The 23,307-nt window shown below is 39.0% G+C and overlaps 1 long non-coding RNA gene across 3 annotated transcripts in view; it reads left to right on the top strand.

Annotated features, from left to right (window-relative positions):
- Positions 1–22,807, top strand: part of LOC111269535 (uncharacterized) — a 48,632-nt gene extending 25,825 nt beyond the window's left edge. The window contains exons 3-5 of one of the 3 annotated variants that reach the window (XR_015314628.1): positions 19,254–19,410; positions 19,577–19,683; positions 22,563–22,807. This is a non-coding gene — a long non-coding RNA (uncharacterized LOC111269535). Of the gene's footprint in view, positions 1–19,253; positions 19,411–19,576; positions 19,684–20,083 lie in introns of all 3 variants that reach the window. The other 2 variants (XR_015314627.1, XR_015314629.1) reach the window with 2 other exon arrangements.
- The last annotated feature ends 500 nt before the right edge of the window (positions 22,808–23,307 follow it).

The raw sequence follows: 23,307 nt of genomic DNA, 5'->3' as shown, positions 1-23,307 counted from the left end.
CGAAAAAAAAAAACTGTGTCCTGGTCCGCGCAGATGCTGGCTGCATCAATATTTGGAACTATTGATGACGAATAAGTTGTGTGGCTTGCGGGTTATTCTTTCGAAGCGTCTTTTCATTCTTTGGAAACAGCTCAAAGATATCGACTCGTTTTTTTTCGAAAAAAAACTAATCGTCGAAGAGTTTAGCTGAACAACAACAACGACCGCACGTCGATGATCCCGCAACAGCAACAACAACAAAAACATCGCGGCCAAATGCTTGTCTTTAGAGACAACAATGGGGCTATATAAAAATTTGTTGACGAATCGAAAAAATCTGTTAACAGGTATTAGATAGTCCTGATTTCACCTCTGCCAAAGTAGCACGATATGTGACATGAGGACTCACTTCATTTTTTTTACCTGGCCACAGAATAGCGGCGTTCCTTTCAATCCGCGGAGAGGACGTCACGAACTACCAAAGTACGTAGCTATTTCGTACGAATGTAACGAGGGTTGATGTTAATGGTGTGTCGTTGTGTCTTCGTGTGTACCACCTTAAGACGTGATGTTGAGAGGGCATCACAGTCATCATCATCATCATCATCATCATCTCGCCATATCACTGCTATCAAAAAATCAACTGGGCGGAGCGTTCTTCCAACTATTCAGAGACCTTTGTATTGTGTTAACGTAAATGACGGTTGTATTAAGGGCAGCGGTTGGAAGACATTTTGTGTACCATCAAGCGGTTTGTTTCCCAGGGAATTTCTCATTATGTACATCATCGCAGAGGGTTATGACCGCTGAGGGCTATTAGGCACGTGTTAGGGATTATCAGCGTGTCCCCATGATAGCTTAGTGGATAACGTATTTGCCTTTTAGGGACAGCTTGCGGTCTAGATTCGAATCCAGGCATAGACAGACTTTGTTTCGTGCTGGGAGCCAGCCGTCTGACAATTGAATTAACGGCGATATCGGACATAAGACTTGAAACATAGAGGGCGCGGACGGCTGCAAAGCACGGATGGGCATAAGCAAGTAACCGTCCACATGTTTTGACATTGGATACGATCTCGATGGTGTCGTACTCTATGCGATGACTATTCTTGTGACGTAAAGAGAGAAGATTAGTGCATGGAGTGTGTAGACCTTTTGGCTTCTGAGAAAGCAGATCTTTTGGGTAGCTTGTTTCACTCGTTCAGTGGTACCAACGAAACGAATTCTTCCATGGCCGAGGATCAAAGGCCCATTTTGTAGAGTTAGCACGAAAAAAAGGATAACCCAACAATCATATGTGAAATTTTGTGTGAAACCTCTCCGGGTCGGCGGTCAAGAACGATCAAAATAAGATGAAAACGAATCAAAAGTTGTATATCAACATATACAAAAACTACTTATAGTAAGTTACCGTTCACACAACATTTCTGTCTATTCCACTTGCAGAAATATCTCATTGTCATTCTTGAGTTCGAACCACTGCGGTTTTCTACCTAACCACGTGGTTACATCGAAATTTTGCCCGTTTTATGCACCAGTGTAGCCTATGCGTTGCAGATCAGTACAGGCAGCATCTCCGATACAACAATCAACCTAATTTGCTATTATGCGGTTGAGCTAGAAGGTGAGAACCCTCGGAGAAAACAACAAAGAAGATACGAAACACGCTACTCAAGGTCACTTGCTCCGCCTCCTTTCTTAGATGCGGGGCTGATATTTTGTTTCAGCGACAGCTATCAACGCCAAATAAGGGCGTATTTGCCTTCTGGTTGATCTTTCTTCGAGACGGACCTCCTTGAACCATTCTGCTGTGAGGAGCAGCGTATCATATAGCTAATCTTAAATTCCTCTTCTTTTTCTTCGATTGTTCGTCGCTTTGGGGATCCCTCTAGGACCGTGATAAGTTCGCCAGCGTTTTGCCTGTTCGGAGCGGCCTTGTCCGTTCAGAACGAACGGAATCAGAAAGCTGAAACGCTAAAAATCGTTGACTCATGGCTAAAAACATCTCTTTGGTATTGCTGGTATGATTACAGTCGGTAGATGGCGTTCGGGAGGCCCCTGTTCGCCGAAGGTGTCTCATGCTATGTTTATGTACGAGTGGTGCGTTCCTTTTAAGGCTGGGCATGTGTGTGCTAGTATGTAAGAACGTTGTGTTTTTCGTTTCTTCAGGTTCCTGCCCGGCTCGGCCATTATCGAATGAAGTGATTGGTGAAAATTCCGTTTTAAAGCCCAGTTGAGTCGCTTAAATTCGATCCTGGCTATGTGAATACGCAATAATAGGTCTAAAACCTCAGCTAGCTCTGTGATGACCGCGTATATCTTCTGCTGTACGGCTACGATACGAAACCTCCAATTAACCTTCATCCCAATAGTCGATCATTTTGGCATCAATACCTCTAGTCTAGTGGAATTTTTTCGGCAATTTCATTATTAGCGAAAAACTTACATGGTTATATTATTTTACACAAAATTACAATTATAAGCCATGCTTTAATAATTTTTTTCTTTTTTTTTTGCTAATATTTTAGTTAAAATTAAGTTATTTATCAATCAAGCTGTCGTTATTTTTTCACACTAAGCAATAGAGAATTGAAAAACAGCAAAAGTTCATGCAAATTTTTCGAAATTTTTTTACATTCATAACAATAATTATATATAATAAAATAATAAAAAATAATAATATAATTATTCTTTAAACATTACATTAATAAAGTGTGGGCCTAAATTTCGTCTATATTAATTGTCTTTTTAAACAATGTTTCGACAATTTTTTTGAGTAAATAATGTGAAAATAAATGTGATCGCTTTCTAAGTCTGCTGCTCAAGTCACGACTCTTATAAGCTATAACAAATTATTTCACACACTTCAAATTGTCTATGCTGTTGTCATTGAGCTACGAGTGGTAGCAGAATCATGCATGTTCTAAACCCAATGCATCCCGATGCTCTTCTCTAGAAAGGTCGCACGGTTATACGAACCGCTCAGCTGTAAAAGGTCCGATGTCGATCTAGCGCTCACGTCTGAAGGCGATCACCCATGAATCCGCCGCTTTGAATTTGTTAAAGGGCTCACTGAAGGACGTCCTACTGAGGATCGATCGTGGCGACTGAGTATCCGGATCCAAGAAAAGTTTCTGCTTAGATGAACATAGAAGAGGCCCCTCATCACTGAACAAGTCGACGTTACTTTAGTTGGATGTACCGGATGCATTGACAGATGTACCCAGTCAACGCTGCCTTGTGTTTACGCTTGTGTTCGCTTATGCAAGGGAACAACAAGAATCGGCCATGGTACCAGCTTCCTTGCCAGGGGGCATCCTCTCTCCCCATCTAGGAGGCAGGTCAGGGGCCGATAAATGGCTAATTGTATCACTATGTAGGGCACGATAGTAAGCAGGTGACAGCAGAAAAAGTGGTCCGAATTGCGAATTCGCCGTAAGAGTATCTAAACAATACGATGTTAACCAATACAAATATTAACGAACGCTTTGAGGATAGTTAAGAAAGGCAAACTTAGCACATAAGTGTATAGGTACAGTACGAATAAAAAGAATTAGATATTTGTTTATTTTTTCTCCAACACTGTGCTTCAAGTACATACTTTATGGCGTTTATTAGTATTATATAGTACGTTTAACTTTTAATAGTTCAATTTGCCATAGCAGATCTTGACCACCTTAAACTATTGCGTAATTAAAATTGTGCTAGCGCAGCTATTAGCATTATACTAACGAAGAAAGCAGGTAAGAGGCATGCTTCTTTGTGTCTATGCGTTTCTAAGCATTATAATATGTGAGCTGAAACATGTTAGTAAAGTACAGGGTATCAGTGAGGTGCGTAGTTCTGCGAAGGTTAACCGATGCTGGCACTTTTGAAAAGAAATTTGAAGGTGGAAAACGTCTTCATTACCCCTTTAACTAATCCTTCGAAGCTATCTATTTCAAAATGTTTCAAAGAAGGCAGTGTTTATTCTTGATAGAAACGAATCATTACTCCACATATTCAAAGCATGGAGAGTTTTGCCGAATGTGTTCCAATATAGGTCCTCGTGTTTTTTTTTTTTCTTTCATTTCGCCTTCTTAAACGTCAGCCATTGTTTTTAGATAGTTTAATTGTGCTGCTCTCGATGAATCGAGCTGGAAACGTTTAAGCAGAAAAGAGAATTTACTAGTCGGTGTATGTGGGATCCATTAGCTGATTGAAGGGTCTCAAAAGACGCCCTTTCTTTCTTCAATCCCCTTTAGCGAAATAGAAATGTCCTAACACAGAATAACGAGAAAGCTACGAGGCAGAAGAAGGATTAATTTAGAGTTCCCTCTGATATATACATATATATAGATAGCACTGAGCTGAGAACGGATGCCGACTGGTACCCAAACGTTACAATATTAATCGTTACCTGTTATTCAGTAGAGCAAGGCGTAATAATGTTTCTAATGGCCTACAGTCATTATATTGGCTAGAGTGGATGATTTCAGTTACAGTTTGAGTCACTGGTCTACCTGTGCATGCGGATCCCCAAGCACTTTTTTCAGGCAATCTAACAAAGCAACGACAAAACGATTGAGGACAAACAGGCTGAAGGTGAATACCTGCTACGGAAGCATCGAGTCAGAATTATTGTGGCTATATAGCAGAGAGTTGTTATATCTCCTCAACTGCCCAATAACCCATGACGAGTATTGTCCAATTTTAAAATTCGGATCAAATACATCTGTCCCTTAATGAATGGAATACAAACGCAACGGTGAAAATAACAAATGATTATCAATAGGACGATAACGGCAAAAGGAACGATAATTAATTGAAACAATTTAAAAAAAAAGTCCTTCTGTATGCTTATCTCGAATCCTTGAAGCTTTTCTTCGATAGGGCCAATATAAATTCGGATCGAACAGGGTATGTCTCAACATTAATAATGAGCGCTCTTACTAGGTATTGAGACGCTTACCGTGTTAGACGTTCTATATATTTCAGTTCACTTTCTGTTCGTCTAGTTATTAGCACTTCATTATTTTCGTTGTAAATTCAACCAAAAGCTGCAAGGACATTGATCATAGCGATTTGCATGAGTCTTGCAGCGTGTCTATATACATTAACTGTACTTCATTGAAGCTTTGTCGAAGCAACAACACGTGCTCCACGAACGCTATCGGACCATCGAGCTGGAGCAGTGGAGTTTCGGGCAAAACCGTTCTGGAAGCCTGTTTTAAGACGATATTTAGAAAAAGGCCAAGAAAAACTCACTCCATCAAGAAACTACTTCTAGAAAACGTACTGTAATGTTGCTTTAATTAACTCGTATCGATGAAGATGCGCTGGCGATTTGATCACTCTCGAGCGGCAAGCAGGACTCAATAGGATGCTCGTGGGAACAGTCTGGGAGTGGCTTACTCGAACGACGAAAATTTGTAATTTTTACAAAGCTATTCTCATTTGAATTCGACAATAAGTAGAAGTAGATTATTAACTTTACAAGCACGCCCATAGTTTTTTCGAATAATTTTATGAAAAAAAAAAAAAAAAAGCAATATAGTCAAAAGTTTTTTCTTTTTACAAGTGTGTCTATTAGCAGCATTCTTTTCTGTCTTTGCTCAAAAAGGCCCTTGGATATAGAGCACAGTGCAGCAGTTAAGATAGCCATCGTGTTTTGCAAAGCCGCTCATTGCACAGGGGACTTATCTCATACAGCTATCTGATCATAGAAATAAGCGTTTTGAATGCTTTGTACGATACCATTTTACTCAGGCGTTCTTCGAAGCGGCCAGCCTCTTCCATCATAAAACGAGGCTTTTCTGTTCACGACTTAGGATTTTACCGAGATTACCTTCCGTGTGCGGGTGTTTAGTAGGCGAAACGTTTCAATTCTGAACCGTTACGAAGACAACTATTAGAGTATGCTAATCACCCTACCTAAATGTTATACGCTATATATTATCCACTGTAAGGACACGCCTAGGACAAGCTGTCCTAGTCGGTGCTCTTCTCCCGAGTGTTACTAGCGCTCAGGTGCTTTATCCAATGTGAGAAAAAGCGTCTTCTATCCGTAGATTGCCATAAATACGCTGGTTAATAAATCTAATCAGCTTCTTAGCAAACACAGATAGCGAAGGCTCAACCCGCGTCGCTATTACGTATCGTCCGGTTGGAGATTACGAGGGGCCGAACGCTTTTGAAAGGGGTACTGCAAAACATTGGCACCACTAATCAAACGCGTTGAATTTCATCGTTTCAACTGCAGTGGACGCTCGATCTTGAATCGACACTATCTAGATAAGACGATAAGCGACGATAAGACACTTGAAACGTTGTTGCCATTCAAGTGAGATTTGGCCGTGTGCCTCGTATAGATTGCTTTGACATTTGTGTAAAATTGTCCCGATAAGAGCAGAACGACGGCAAAAAAAGAAAACAGTTGATGTGTACAGTTAATTGCGTTAAAGATAATCGCGGTGCTTTCGAAAACTATCTTAGGAGGTTAGCCAATATTGGGAGCTAGGAGATATTCATATCAGTATACGGACACCATCGTTGAGATAATGAAAACAAAAACAAAAAAATATAACTGAAGCTGGATTCAGCCGTACATAGATGAAGTGATTCCAATGAGAAACATTATATATAAAGCGTGTGGATTGGGTTCCTATGAGTGTCCCGATCCCTTACCATAGTTAATCTAACAAAAATAGCCTTATTACTTCAGTTGGAAAAATGCCCTGAATATATAGTATAATCACTGATAATAGTTAAACCAGTTAGTAATACAAGCTGTCACATGTTCCAATAATCGTGCCACCATTTTCAATGTGGTTTTTCTATATATTTTATCTTATTTATTTATATATAGTTTATTATTTTATTAAGAGTTTTATTTAGTTTGTAATATTTCGAAGTAATCATATTCTTTACTGCGATGCCACCCCCTTAACGGAGAGTTCTTAGCAGCCAAGAATCATTACATCAAACATCTTATAGAAAAAAACAAGCGGCACATGCGACGAAACCCATTCTAAGGAGCTGGCTTTTCAGAACCTGAACAAAAGCCGATAAATGTGTATATATACCATGTGAGAGAAATACAACCGACCTAGCTGCCCGTATTTCGCTACGAAGAGCAACAACCCCGGGGAACGCAGCCGTGTCACTCAGGAGATTCGTCTTAAACAGACCACTTCGCAACAGATGACACATCTGCTGAAAGTAATTAGAGCCTAACTCTTTGCAGATCCCTCATAATCAGCAAAACAAACGCGAGTAAACCACAGTTCAAAATTTCGGTCGTAATTTCAGCGTCAGAAGTTCCGGCTGTGATGTTTGAGATCGTTGCTTTTGATTGCCGATGGCGTAACTTTGACAACAAACCAGTACCTTCTAAGATGACTGTACTGAATAAAAATAAATATAGTAGAATAAAATGCTTCTCCCAATTGTTATTCTTCTAATAAGTATTAACATAAAATTGATGCAGTGACTCAGGCGTACAACAATAAAAAAAAAAAAAGCTAACAATTTACCTAACAATTGAATCCAACCTGTTCAACACATTGCGCCTATTATAATAATAACCGTGGTCATGGATATCAAGCGTTATACAGGCTCGTTTACAGTTTTGCAAGGGAACTGTATCTATATACACACATATATATATACAATATACATGTAAAAGCAAATTCTCAAAGTTATTTTTCGTCCGAGTCATTCTTATCGATGGTGCACTTATGTTCTTCACTTGCAGCATTTTAGAACAGCGACAAACACTCGATGTAACTTCTGAGCGTTTTTTTTTTTACCTGCTGAAACTGTTTTTAATCTTCTTAAACCTTCTGAACAGTTTCATTGAAAAAAAAAAACGTATCTCTATTTGTCTAAAACTGATCTCTTTAGTTTAGCTACATTTTCATACCTCAAATAATAAATTTTCTTTGTACGGTTGTTGATTAGCGCAATTGTAAATGGAATATACGAAACTAGTCCGTGTGCCCTGAATAGATCCTGAATAAACACGGCCGTCAAAAATAACATTTCTAGCATATGTGAAAAAAACTTCTGTTTCTATTCAAATAGTGTTTTAAGAACACAGCACAGGAAACATATCACTCTTATAAATTATATATACATATAAATAAGTATTTAGCAAAAGTGTGTAACCCATTTTATACTGCTATGTGTTTCGTAAAGCTACAGCATTGGATATTTCTCTAATGACTGAATAGCAGTTAGAACGACTGGTTTCCTGCCCGAATTGATGCGTTCAATGTTTTGTGGCACTTAGTAAACACTAATAGCTATAATAATAATGATAATAAATAATCAATATCTTCGCGTCGAAAAAAAACTTAGCCTTGACCGATATCGAAAGTTTGATCAGTGACGAATTCTAAACCAGGAAGGGGGGAGGTATATATATATATATATATCTAAACAATTAAAAGAGAACGCCCCTCTGTAGTTTTAAGCAAAATGGCATTATTCGTTTCCATTCTAGAAACGATTAAAGAATTTTTTTTTTTTTCTTAAAACCCCCCCTGAAACACAACGCCCTCTTAGTATTCAAATCCAAATGGGCTTTTTTGAACTGTTATCACTTTATATTTTGAATCATCGTTCTACCAACCGATTTCTAGCTAAATGGTACCTCAAACAATAGAGGAACATAAAGCTGACTATTATCTGCAAAATCAAAGGATATCATTGTAAATCACTGGTGCCTAAAAGCACGAATGAATATGCATGGTGTGCAAAGATCTGTATTAGCACGGGTTGTGGTCAGCTTGAAGATAAGTGTGATTCCGTAAAAAAATCATTTTGAAAATTAAGTTTTTCTTAACTAAGAGTTTGTTTTTTTTCTTTTTAGGATTTCGTACCCTTTAATTATCTTAACTATTATTAATTACATTAGGTATCTATTCTTGTGGTTCTGTTGCAGGACATTTTCTGACGCTATACACTGCAGCTATAGACATGATCACGTGACCAGGTTGTAACAAATCTTCGTGGTTTGTATTTACCCTTTAGAATTTCAACGGAAATGCTTCGCAATTTGGGGTTGCTCGCCGTGGAAAGCAATTCGTTGCTATGGGATAACGAAACGAGACCCAGAAAATAATTTTTTGTGCCCTCCTCATTTTATTCTCAGATAAAATTTTCGAGCAGCTTAATAGTCTAGCTCTTTGCTTTGTTACCCTGCTTTACCACTAAGGGTATGTCACTGAGTGAATCATCGTTTAAATTTTCACCTTGTTCTATAGCTACGCGATCCCTAACATAGATAGGTGTTAAAAAGGTAAACTGATAAAATCAATCTAATAATCACAAAAGTATTATAATGATGATGCTCTATATCTTGTTGGAAACACGTTACAAGCTTGCAGCGAACAGCTTTGCCTTATTCTGGCTTTGAGCCTTTGTGTGGTCCAAACCCAACTATAATGATACGCAATAATAAGCAATAGTACGCCAACCGGCGACTTTTAAGCATTAGGAGAGATAGGCCAAATTTTTCTATCGACAAAAAAGTGTGGCGAACGACTATGCAACGTTTTTAGATGTTATTTAATCTCCTAGCGCTGGAATACTCACAAAAATTAAACTTTTTTTTTTTCTATGAATATATGATTTTCGTTACTGCCCCTCTTTAAGAAACTTCCAAAAAAAAATCCGAAGAAGATTCCAATGAAGCACAACAAACACTTTGCAAAAGATTTTAAACTTTAAAAGCTCAAAAATTCATAACAGTGGCACAAGAAGCCTTTTTTATTAAAAAAGTTAATAGCCTTTTTACAGTGGAGAATATAGATTGTAAAATATGTCGTCCAAGTAGGTTCTAACGGTTACTTCTTTGGATTTTTTTGCCCTCTCGACCCTTTTGAATCCCTGGCCTGTTCGAACCTTTGCATTTTCAAGACTTCTGGCCTGCTACCAGCCCAAAATTCAATTTCGTTGTAATTTTTTGAATATACTGTATCTGAGCGACATTATTTTGTCAGCATCTCTTGACGTAGCACCATTACAACGAGTTATTCGCGAATTAAAGAAATACTTTGGAAATGTCTGATTAGGTCCTGAATTAAAGCTGTAGTCACGGCAGGTGTTGATCATATTGAGTAAACTAACGGAAATGACAGTTCTAGCATATGCAAAAAAACTTTATGCAAATGTCTGTTTTTGTTTATATGTAATGTTGGAAACCATAGAGAAAATAAATTTTCAATTTAGGCGCGTCTCTCTCTCTCTCTCTCTCTCTATTATTATTGATATATTTCTATTTACTTTAAACATCTTTTTATGCTAATGTACGGGCAATTTGCTAACACAATTAGCATGACATTTTTCCGTTATCTGAACGTATAATCTACCAAATTTACTGCTCAAAATGAATATATCTGCAGGCCTACCTATTAGTGGTTCTAACAGATTCAGTTATCTAGTATAGAACGCATTTTTACGCTCCGTTATATCCATTGTGAATCAGAAGACTTGGGCATCTATGAAAGAACTCAACCATCCATTAATCCCTGCTTATTGATAATTTGGATCCAGCTGTGGTGTGAGAATATTGAGAAGTGCCCGTTTAACTTCCCGAAAATTGTTTGATTACAACGTATTCAATCACAATAGTCGATCCGGCGGTAGGACCAAGCCGACCTTGAAAATTCAGTAGGACCAACCACCGATTGTTTGCCACGTTTGATGCATGCAACTCAGGATGATGATTCGTCCCTTTGGAACGATAAGAGCCTAGAACAGGACACCGATTGACTTGAAATGGCTCATGTCAACTTTACTGAGAACGAGTGTTACTGACACACTCGAAACGCCCCCCACATGTCAGCCCCATACCGCCGCCGCTCCCATTTGGTTGGGCCGTCCTTTCGAAGCTCCTGAGTACTATGTGTCTGCCAGTACGACAATCCAACCAAAAACTGGGAGATCGGAATTAGCTCTCGGCAAACGAGTATAATAGCTTAAGGGCATAAGAGGTACATACGTACAGTATCTGATTTGAATGGTTCGGCGAAAATTTTAGGCTACGGCGAACACTGCAGTCGGAAACAGACTACTGACAATAAACAACGGAGCACTTTTATGGTGCATTGATCATTATCTCACGTTTTCAATAATATCATCAGCTGCGATGTTAAAATTAGTTGCCTTCTGTGGACCTAACTGTAATGCCAACCGCATCTGGATGAGGCGAATTTTAGGACAGATGCTTAGGCCGTCTGACATTGACTCACGCAGCTGTCTCCCAGTACGAAACGACGTGTGCCAGTGGATACGCTTATTCTTCTTCACTCTGTGAGTCGATATTATAGCAATAATAAATGTTCCAATAAAGTAATTAAAGTTTTTTTAATTTTTAACATTAAGAAAGGATGTAATAACGAGAAAAACAACCTAAGAAAAACCTCTGCGTCAATGTTTTACCAAAAAAAACACCATCACAGGACAAAGTTTAAAATGTCGCATGTGCCACAGAAATATTAACCTTATTTGAGTTTTTTTTTTTTTTCGAAATAATTATTAATATCGGTTTTTCGGTAGAAAATGTCGTTACGTTTTCGAATTGTAGGGGGGGGGGGGGGGCTTAACGGTTAACACACACAACTGTGGAATTAATTGACAACACCTACAACTGTAACTTGCACATTAAGCAAGTTGATGTACTATTTTTAGATGCCTAAATTTTAAAAGGTACTTTGTTGCCGGAGAATCTATTTTTATGATGAATAAAAAAACGAAGCCCAGATAAGGCGTTTCACGTTTGAAAATGTATATATATGTATAAAGGATGTCCTAAAAAAAATTCTGAATTGTGAGAGTTTCGGTTTCTATTCACAGATAGTGGAAAGCTTTACTGCAACGTTCGATGTTCATACCTATTGCCGTTCTAGCCAATACATTGCTGCTAGTGGCTATTGATTCGCAAACTTCAACAGACATTACATTCGGTTTTTTGCTATGTTTTCGGCCGACTGCGGCCTTTAAATCTTGCAGTGCTATAGGTTCCTTGGTGCAGACTTTGTCTCTAAAATATCCCTACACGAAAAAGTCCTGACTGGCGTCACGTCTTTATAATGGCCGGGGTAACCTAAAGGACCTCCTGATTCGACTCATTTGTTTGAAAGATTTTCATAAAGATGTACTGTCACATGAAAATGGTAATGTGAAGCTGTTCCCTCTTCCGTTGGAAATAAAATTTCCTATTTTTACTAAAGTCCTTCAGAACACATGATGAAGTTAGTTTTTGCAGTAAATTTAAATTGGTCCTATCATTGTACCCTCAAAAAGTAATGATCCAATTGATCACTGGTTTAGGAAACATCGCACTGTCCCCACTGGTAGATTTACATGCTAGCCCTGCGTACTAGTAGTACCAAGTAAGTGCAATTTTGCTGATCAGTGGTGCCATTTAGTCCGAATGCAGCTTCATGTTTTAGTATTTAAAAAAATTTATATCTAATTTCTTTATTATTATTGTTATCTTTATTAATTAACCTTTATTCTGATATTGTTTCTAAGTGCATCTTGAAAGCTACAAACAACTAGAAGGTTACGACCTAATACACGGTGGACGGCATTTTTCTACCATTAAGGCCAAACTGGTGTAGAAGAAGGTGTGAAGATACTATGTGATTATATGAGATTAGAAAAGAAATTATGCACTATGAGGGACTGCCGTCCGGCTAAACGATCAATCGGGCCTTTGCTGTAAGACAAGCCACTGAAAAAAATCGAGCAGAATTAATGAAGAGAAGAGGCATCGTCTTCCAACACGACAACGTCAGATCTTTAGCTATCAGAAAAATTGAAAGAACTTACATGAGAAATTTTAATGGTGTAATGTAACAACGATAAGGCATGCACCGTATAGCCCGGATCTTGCCGCATCGGACTACTATCTGTTTCAATTAAGGGAAGCAGAAATCACTTTCACAGCTTTTGGCTTAGAAGCGACAAAAGTTGTATATAGACAGATATATGCGGTTACCAGAAAAATGGCAGAAGGTCATCGATCAAAGTAGCGTACATTCTATTCAGTAATATCTTCCTAAAGTATAAAATATGTTTGTTTCGATTTTGGCTTGAAGACAACCAACGCATTTTCGAGTACTTACTGTATACACACCTACCTTTCCTACTGGATATAGAGTCCACGTAGGACATGTTTTCGGCGTACGATGCCACCTTGTACACAGGGTATTCTTCGATAGGCTAGTAATGCGTGTACGAACCCTTTGCGTAAGGTCGATGCGTGGCATTTAATGCCACGTCTGCCAAAACAAACCATTGAAGTTACCCTTTAAAAAGGCAAAAATCTAGGCATAAAGTAAACTCACTTCTTTTCTTCTTGCCATTATATTTTTTGATTGGTTAACGCGCGTTAAGCCGATAAAGTGATGTCATTGATGCTTTGGGATCTCTTGCTCTTTCTAGCCATACCCTTGTTTGTTACTAGCACTTATGTACAGAAAATATTCCCGCCAGCAAAACTACAAAACGGTCTAGGAGCAGACGAGACACTGGACGTATAGCTAGTCATATAAAGAATTCGCAACCTCGAAAAGAGAAAAGAGAGTCAGCCAGGTGTGGGGAACGAGAAAGACTATTACATTAAACAACATTATCACAGTAATAGAATTTGGCGGACGGTACACCGATCGACGTCGAGAGGGGAGATACGCAAAGCGAACATATTGGGGGTCTGCCAGAGTAACTTGCCGAGGTTTCCTTCCAGCACTGTTTTCTCCTACAACTTTAAGTATGGATACGTCTGTGGCTATTTAAAAATTATGTGTCTCCAGTTTGGATGGGAAGAGGAGCGCCCTATAAGGCTCGCTAAAGGAGTCAATGCGCTGTACTGCTACGACTGTGCAGGCAGCATAGCCTCAACCGTTGTCAGGAACAGGGGGAAGGCAGTTAGGATAAAAGGGACTCACAAGTAGCCGATGCTTACGAATCAGAACGAAGAAAAACCGAGTTTAACAGCTTGAAAGCCGCTTAGCGAAAATGCTTGACTGAAAGCACTTACGAGCATCGCGTTTTAGATCACGTAAATAGCTGACATGACATACACCCGATGGCCTACCCTCGAACTGGGTTCGTCATTAGTAGGCGTGAAGGAGTCAAGACAGAGGCGGAAGAAAACGAAGGAGAGACGATAAAGCACCGTTGAACCCTTAAGTGATTGTTTCATTTATTCGAATGAAGAGGACGCTTTTACTGTGATTCGGATAGGAGCAATTGTCTGGTTTAGTGTTTTAATTATTTCTGGTATAGCCATCGGCTGTAGCTATGGCTCGCGAATATGCCTCGTAGCGTTACTTCGTACCGCAGTATCACAGTTCTGCCGGAAAGAAGGCACTCTTGCAGTAACAAACGTACATCTTCTTCGTGACAACGAAATGCATGCCTGCAGGCTCCGATCGGTTCCAACTTGTCCAACTTTAAGTGCAATAATACTTTAAGTGTAATATTGTCCTAGGCATCCAATCAGGAAACAATCAGGGTTGATTGTTTGGTGAGGCCATCTGTGTCCTACCATTATCTGCTTCGGTAGTCACATAAAAATTCGTAATGATTATATAATATTAGCGGTGTTATAATAGCTATAATTGCTTGTTTTTGTGCGGCCGCGACGTGTACCTCTTTAGGTGGATGATACCGACAGCTATGAGCCTCCCCTTAACAAGATGGAATCTCTCCGTCCTGAATGACTTTAGCTATCTGATCTATGGAATCAAGATTGCAAGCCATAGATCTGGTGCATATGCTTCAGTACAGCATCGATAATGGTCGAGACTGAATAAACGACCAGTATCTTCAGTGAAATTAAACAAGCGTTTTTTTTTTTCATTTACTACGCAAGCAAATCTTTCTCCGAACTGAGCATAGAAGTAGCACTACTAAATCCCTAAAGCCTACGTCCAATGCTTATCTATGGAAGTGACACATAAGTAAACTAGCGAGAAAGTTTTCCGGTTGGCATGCAATAGCAGACTATTAAGGTAAAACCTTAGGCCCCAAACAAGCTTTGTGCAATCGATGTAAAACTGGCGCTAAAGGGTGACTAGGTTGAAGAAGAATGAAAAGCCGAGATCAATGCTCCAATGAGGGATGGCAGATTTCGGCCTGCTGAGTCAGCTGTCTCTTGGCGACTTCCAAGTTCTAACCGCCGTCATATACGCGGATAAGCCCATTGGAACTAAACGCAAATAGTCCACCATCTAAAGATAGGTCTTTGCATGTCTTCTAAAATTTCTTCAGTATGTCACTTCAAAATATCACAAAGGATCACTGATAAACCTATCAAATACCAAATTCCAACTAAGCGTTTTAAGAATGCTGCCGATAAGAAGTTCTCATGATCACTACGACCACTATACATCTTACACCAGTGATGGATCCAGCTACCGAACTTGCGGGCAAGATAGCTTAAATCGAGCAATTTTTAGTCGTTAAGTGATTAATATAGCTATAAATCTTGATATCTATTGATGAGTTCGAAGCGCTAGCTTCCACGACTAGGTCTCTGATTAAAAAAAAAGCTAGGCCACTGACGAGAATGAATAAACAACATACGATTTGTGTAAATATTTTCATGGATGGCATCTGAATATCAACTTTCGTCTGCCAGCGATTTAGGGCCAAAGAGATGGTTGTAGTTTTGTTTAATCGTATTCTGGGCTAAGCCTAGTTGATGCGTCTTGGTCTGCTTTTTTGACGCCAATGGCTAAACAATGCACATCTATCAGTTCCAAAGCTTAAATTCTCGATCGCAAGCGACAACGAATTCTGCAAGGTAAAATATAAAAATTTCCAGTTTATCTATAGGGAGTATCAAAGTTTTAGATGCAGAAGCTCCACTTGAATAAGGGCATGTTTCCGGAACTTACAATTTTACAAAAAAATTGGACCCAAACTAACGCCAGACAGTGACTGCATTGCGTACAGACGCCTGATATGTTACTGGCACAATTGACCTTGAATATAGGAGTCCATACGCACAAATACCGGGATTTTTGAACTACGATATGAATTATTAACAAGCCTAATATCGTTTCATTGTACCAACATATTCAGCAATGCCACTTCTTAAATCAGAGTTTTAGATATGGACCCTGCTGTGTGTCGTATTGAAAAGCTCGTTAGATGCAATCAAGTTGTACGAAACGTTCTTCTTCACTAAAGCCAGCAAGTTTCTTAAGATACTTTCCTTGGGGATTCCACTTCCCTCTTAATTACCCAATTTTGGTTGTCTGTTTAGATGTTATAGGTCTCAAGATACAAGGTATAGCTTTGTACAAGACCGAGTTAAGCGCCGATGCATATATATAGTGCCAGACTTTGGTTAAGGTGATCTCTTCAACGTCTCTTGTTTCAGGAGTCTAATAGCTTAGAGTAGCTCTTCTTTGAGTCCGAGCTTTATTCGGCTAGCTCTCGCCGTTATAAAATATATCTACGCCGATTTCGAGCTTATACCGTCTCCTGTTGTTCCTGACTATTCCAGGCAGACTCAAAATTCCTGCACGATTTCGAAAACGCAAATTAAAATGCGTTAAGAAGATATGTGTAAAATTTTTGTTGGCGGCCATTGTCACCTCTCAATTAAGTCACAGTATTGTCGTAAAATCCAGGCTTATTTGGTTTCCCTCACGTAACTTTGCTCTTCTGTATTTTATTATAAAATGCACGCTGTCTAATATAGGTTTACAACTTTTAACCAAATATAGTACGATTCTCTAGCTTAAGGCATTCTCTAATTCTGATTATTACCGAATCGACAATTAAGTACAATAAAACTGATAAATTTTATCGCTTCTTAATAGCCTAGCACCAAGTCAAGTTTTTACCAGGTTATTGTAACTAGAACGTCTTCAAATTAAAGCCGGCTTTATTTAAGGACACCTATGAATCGTTCACCATTACTTTTCTATCGAGTTCCTCGTTAACTTTTCATAAACGCCTACTGGCTTCCTGAATTAAAGTTCCATACCGGCTACTTGCAGGACTGGACTTCCTGCTGCCACCTATTTTCTCCACCCTGCAGTACTACTTATCTCTTCGCTTAATGACATCTTTGCGTTTTCTTGGAAAAACACTGGCCTCCTGTTTGAATACCAATTCCCGCTCATTTTTAGCGAGCCGAAGCGCCACTCCCGACGGTCCTTCGACCAGCGGCCTGTCCCTGTACAGACGGACAGAATAGGTTCGAGTACAAATTGTCCTTCCATTTCAAAGCGGGAGGTCGTAAAAATATGGATCTTTCAATTTCCGAGTAGTAACACGTAAATCGAGTTTCCCGTACATCCGTTATGCTCGCTTTGGTCTCTGCGGATGTGTCCGTTGAAACACTTTTAGATCCACTTCGAGTTCGCGTCAGTTACTCCACATCCAACTATGCCAGTACGTCTTCATCTTTGTTCCCATGAGCCATATGTCCAATATTTTCCTGTTGGTTTCCTTGCTGCTTCTTTTCTTTCCTTCTCTATCTTCACAGTAATGGCTGCTCAGGAAGAGAAGACACAGCGCCGACCATTTTGGGCTAGAAGGGACAGACAGGTCTTCAAATTAAATAGAGGGCGCTTGATTTTGGAGGATTTGCACGTACATTCTTAAGAGAGTTTGGCATACTGAAATAGTAATACTAGTAATAATGATCCTTCAAATACTGCTCATCATAAACATGTTCTGATTTGTAAGTCAATCGAAAGAAGTGGCTTTTAATTATATACCTGTGTAGACTTCAGATTGCTATGATTCTAATAGTGCTTAACTGGTCATTTGTGATAAGAACATGAACGTCCTTAATACATTTTAGCAGTTTTTTCTTTCCGCCATAACCGGCCATTGCATCCTCTGTCTGGCTTTTCTTTTGTCACCGTACTGCTATCGCTGTTGTTTTCGTCTAGCTTTATGCTGTATTTTCCGAATAAATGCTTCTACTGGGGCAATATGCCTGGATATCGGAGAGTTAGTTTGATTTATGTCGAACTAGCCTCTTACCTACCCGTTACTGTTCTCCTAACTTGTAACCTATTTTTGTGCGCCTTTTTTTTAAGCAGGCTGTATGAGCGGGGGCCTGCTTAGTCGCTATGGCGGACTAGTAGTAGTTGGTCGAATGTTTATTCCGCTTGCTCCTATCGTCTTTTCCCCTAAAAGGTGTAAGTTTCGCAGATTTCTTTACTTTCAAACTTGTTGCTATGTCCAACTGGGAATTAGTCGTAGCATTGTAGGCCCTGGTCCGTTTTCATCTCTCGACTCCGCTCTACCTGCGTATCTTCGCTGACCGGCAATAGCTCCCCAGCGACACTTTCCGCCGCTAAATGGAAACTAGCAGGCTAGCCTCTTGACTTTACTGCTGGTCAATTGGTTTTCGTCCTAAATGGACATACAAGACTTCGTGTAATGATAATTGTTATATTTTTTTGTCCTTTGTCCTATGTGCTAGGTCAAGCAAATGATTTTATCATAAATTTAAATAATCCTTATTTAGTTATTAATGTTAGAATTACTAAAATTATCGAAGATTTATTTAATAGCTAGGCTATTTCCTTAATATCGTACTTTCATCAGTTCTTACGGTTAGCTACAACAACGCGCTCTATTGTAGACACTTTGTTTTGGGGCCTTGGGGAACATTTAGTAACGCTTTAACACTGCCGATATCCAGGGGCAAATGTTTGAAATGTGGTTTTGAATAAAGGGCGCCTGGCAGAGTGACTTAATAATCTTTTTATTTTCTTGGCCATTTTATTCGATTTACGTACTTTGGATAAGCAACTGTATTATTTTAGTGTGACAAATTGTATAGTTCCGTTCCTGTTTTTCTTTAGAATTAGTTAGAGAATGCTCTAATAATTTATACTGATTTCTTTTTGTTTTTTTCCCCTCGGATTATTTTCTTCATTTCTTCCCTTCTATATTATTTTATACACGTACTTTTAGTATGAAATGTACATAATTTCCGCCACGACAGATCGCAAAATAGATCATATATAATCATTTATAGGCAGTCTTGCTATGTCTGCGGACGATAGACTAGAAGATTATAGTACACTAATTGCCAAATGGGTAATGAATAAAAAGGGTATTTATACCGAGACAAAGTTGACATAAGCAGTAGCCCATTTTCAGTTATCAAGCTGCATTTCAGATTTGCTCTTTAGGATTTTTCGAGTTCGAACAGATTTACGTTTTATCTAGCTACATCTGGCCCTTTCCGAAACTTTTTTATGGTACTTTTGATTTTTCCGTTTAAATGTTTTTTCCAGGTTAATATTATATACTCTGTGATTGATACGCGCTGTTCCGAAGACGGCTTCATCTGGAGACGTTAGTACATATGCTTGCGCACAACCATTAAAGATAACAGTGACCAGAACGTGTCCGGTTAGGGGGTCAGAGTACAGCCTCAGCTTTCTCATAAATGTTCGTAAGGGTATCACGTTCACTCACAGTGTAGACAGTATTAAATTGAACTCTAGTAAGCTTAGGTAAAACGTTCTTAAAACGAAAAATCAATAGTAAAATTCAACTTTCTCATCGAAAACTACTTTGTTTTTGTTGTTGTTGCTGTTGTTGTGAATTGATAAAGGGACGACTGCTTGCAGGCAACAATTTATAAAATGCTGTTGCCATCTGTCATGCGACGAAGACTTCAACGCGCGAAATCTACGACAACAAATATCGTTCAAAGAAGAGGTAAGACTCCACTTGAGAAAGGCGAAAGAATCTATTTATAATGACGTTGCATATCTAGTTTTTTTTGTTTTTTTTTTAGAAGGTGAAAAAATCCATACAATTCACTAGGACCCTAAGTTTGTAATGATAGGGTATCCAAACAGATACTTTCAGTATTATATAACGTAATTAACCATCTAATTAGAAAATTTCCCCAGCGCTTTCATGTTTAATAATTAGATTCGCATGGAGGACGCTTACGCTTCTAAAGTACAACAAAAGTAAAAAGAAAACTATGTATACGGGTTCGCGGAATGACGTTTGAGCCGTGATCTTAAAAGAGCATTACTCATACCTATCAATTTTGTTGGCGCTTTCGAAAGTGGCGGTATGAAAAGACGCGTTTGTTTTTTTTTTACAGAGAAAGCGCGAAAGGGAAGTATCCTTAGTGGACACAAATACAGTGTGCTTTTGTCGCTTTCTCAGGGCCCTGGCGGCGAGTTATATAGTTTCGGGACAAAAAGTCAACCAGTCACATGTGTTAAACTTTGCTGGCCCGAAACCTAGCTGTGAAGACTATTTGCGGCTTATTAAAATATATGCTCGTTGTTTCGAGGTAACCCGTACATATGCAACTTCTTATTAATCAGATTAACTAATCAGAGAAACTGCATAGACTACATAGACTAAAACTGAACCATTCTCCTAATTTCGAATATTTGGATGGTCGACTGGACTGACATTAGGATAGAACACTTATTTCTAAGGGTAATGATACATACAGCACGAGACGGTTTCAACGTGAGCATACTTACATACTTTTGTATCAAAGAAAGCTACCAGTAGGAACAAATTAACGTAGAAAACAATTAGCAAAAGCAAACTCCTGTTTGAAACGCACCTAAGCGTAGATAGATAGTACAGAACGTACCTGAAATGTATTTTTCAAATTTGTCATAAATAAACATTACAACCAAACACGGTGCATTCATGAGGCGAAAAGAGGTATGAATGTTGTGAAATAATTTTATTCATCGTATAAGTTATAAAATTGAATAAGTTCTGGGTTCAATGCTCAGCTGAGTTCTGAGATTTGTCGAACGACTTAAGTTCTGTATTTTAGGTAGCCGCACACTTAAGTCTGATCAGTACGAACGTTTATGCACTTCTTGCTCATAACAAATTCGGTACCCCACGCGCTACAAACATGATTACCTGTTAAGGAGGTGCAGAACCCAGGACGTTTCGGTCTTTGCAAAAAAAATCGACGGGATTTAGTCCTATTAGTCACCCAACTTAACGCCCCACTAAATGCGCGTACTCCTGTTACGATCCAGCTACACCAAGTGCTGCACCTTCTATCAAATAATCAACATCCAATATTTAATAGATTCTAATCTATTCGGCCTTTTCGCCGTCGCTTAGCCGTCAGAAATCAGTTGGCCGTAAAACGGAAAGCCGATCTTCTCCGCGATAACCCTATTATTATTAAACCTTATTAATTAACTGTCTTTAGTATACCAGATAGCTTGTAGCACTGTGCCATTATTATGTGTACATATTAGAATGAGGTACTGTGTTCACTAGTATCTATTATGAGTCAATGTTTGCCCGTTTTTTTGATTCTGTTCTCGTTTAGATATGCTTGAATTGAGGCAATGATGAATTCTCAACACGTTTGTAGTAATATAATTAGCGCAAATAGATTATGTAGACCTTGTGAATAGCCCGCTATTAGATTGCGGATGTTTATCTCGTCTTATCAGGGCAAAAACGGTACACGCCGTATTCTCCCCTCAAATATAGATCTTCATGGTCGCATCGAATGGATGTTTGCTGTTAGTATGTAAAACATGGTGGCCGCTCTATTTGCGAACACGACGCTCACACTGACTTCTGCCAACTGTTGATACTTTCTGTGTCTGGCACAACCATAATTTTGATTGCGAAATGATTACGCCGATAGCATAGACAACTCCAGTGCTATGATACCGTACATACCGAAAGATACTGTGTTACGTGCAACAGTCTGAACGGCGGTCGGTCCATTCTGTCGACGTACTGCCATAGCCGATGATCTGTTCTTATACTGCGTGTGCATGTGATTGTGTCGTGCAATACATAAAAGGAAGACAAAGTTCACTTTAAATCTTCTCTTTGCGCCGTGTAGCCACGATCATGTATATGTCTATGGATAAAAGCTAACGCGACCCTTGCGTGCGAGGTTACCCCGTTCCAGAGAGCTGTTAAGCTGCACATGGTGTAACAATTGTCGCAGTTGAAAGTAGTTTGATATATTAGAGAAGTTGCACAATTAGCCGTAAAACTGAGTGTACAGGTCGTCACCTTGAGTAGATATGTCGAAGATTGTAACTACGTATATTCGTAACCTCGAAGGGCCGAAACTAAGGCTGACCTAACTTGTCACCGATTGCTAAGACCAAATGCTAGACCCTACACCGCCGTCCACGAATTACGAGTTGATGTCGAGCCTACCTATCTAAGGCGAAGACTTAAAGCGATTAACTAGTTGCTTCCCTGTTAAATACAAAGTGTGCGCCACTGAGCAGAAATATTACACTGTTATTATCAAGAGAAATAGTGCGAATGCCATGCAGAACATCTAGTTGCATTCAGGCAATGGTAAGACAAAGTGTTACTATGAATAGGCTGTCATTTAAACTATCCCTAGAGAAATTCCCAAAAGCCATACAGCGCTATAGTTTTATAGAAATAGCTTGATTGGTAATAAGTCCGTTCACGTTTATAAAATGAGCATTAACCTACTTTGATAGCGGAAAATTGCGTGAAAAGATTATGACGTGCGCCGCGGAAAGGCAGCACGTCACAAAGTATTGCATCTTATCTTAGGGCAACAAAAGGAACTACAAATATTTCAGAAACTACAGAAAACCACTTCCATGAAGTACTCGGTAGGAAGGAATATCGCACGGCAACGACGGGTCCACAAATACTAGAACAGGATCAGCTGACTATAGAACACCGCTCTACACAGCGAACGATGCGGTGAACTCAGCCCAGGGCACTGTGTTCCTATTGTACATATATTTGCGTGTCGAATGAGCAACATGTGTAGTAATAAAATAAAAAGGTGCCAGATGCTCAGGCACCGTTGACGAAAATATTCACCGTAGTATTGTTATGTAGGGATCCCCATCTACGAGTCAAAGAAAATGGCTTAATTGGTTTTCTTGCGGTTACCGGACAATTTAACCTGGAACCTGACGTATTCTGCCAACCCGTTTTATATCTATCTAACTCCATTAAAAGGCGTTCTGTTGTTATCATAGGGGTATGTTTAAAATGTTAATTGTATTATTAATAAGTATTTTGACATCTATAAAATTACAAGAATGATTCAAATACTAGCTATGCATATAGTAGTAAACGATTTCGATGATCTACTTTCAGTAGGTAAACAAAAAATGTAAAGTTTACTTTATCTTAACTAATTTCTCTGCTAAGTATTCCCTGAAGACAGTGATTTCTAAACTCTACAGAAACTCATGAGGGTCGGAAAGTGGCAGACAGACGAATAAATTCACTAGATATAATAGCTAACTATAACACAAATAAAGCATTTAGTTGGTTTTTTCGGGAAATGATATTTCAGTGAATGAGCTT

This window comes from Varroa jacobsoni, unplaced genomic scaffold (assembly GCF_002532875.2).
Source record: "Varroa jacobsoni isolate VJ856 unplaced genomic scaffold, vjacob_1.0 scaffold_1393, whole genome shotgun sequence".
Taxonomy (NCBI): Eukaryota; Metazoa; Arthropoda; class Arachnida; order Mesostigmata; family Varroidae; genus Varroa; species Varroa jacobsoni.
The sequence above is the reverse complement of the archived record's forward strand: the minus strand, read 5'-3'. Positions and strand labels throughout refer to the sequence as shown.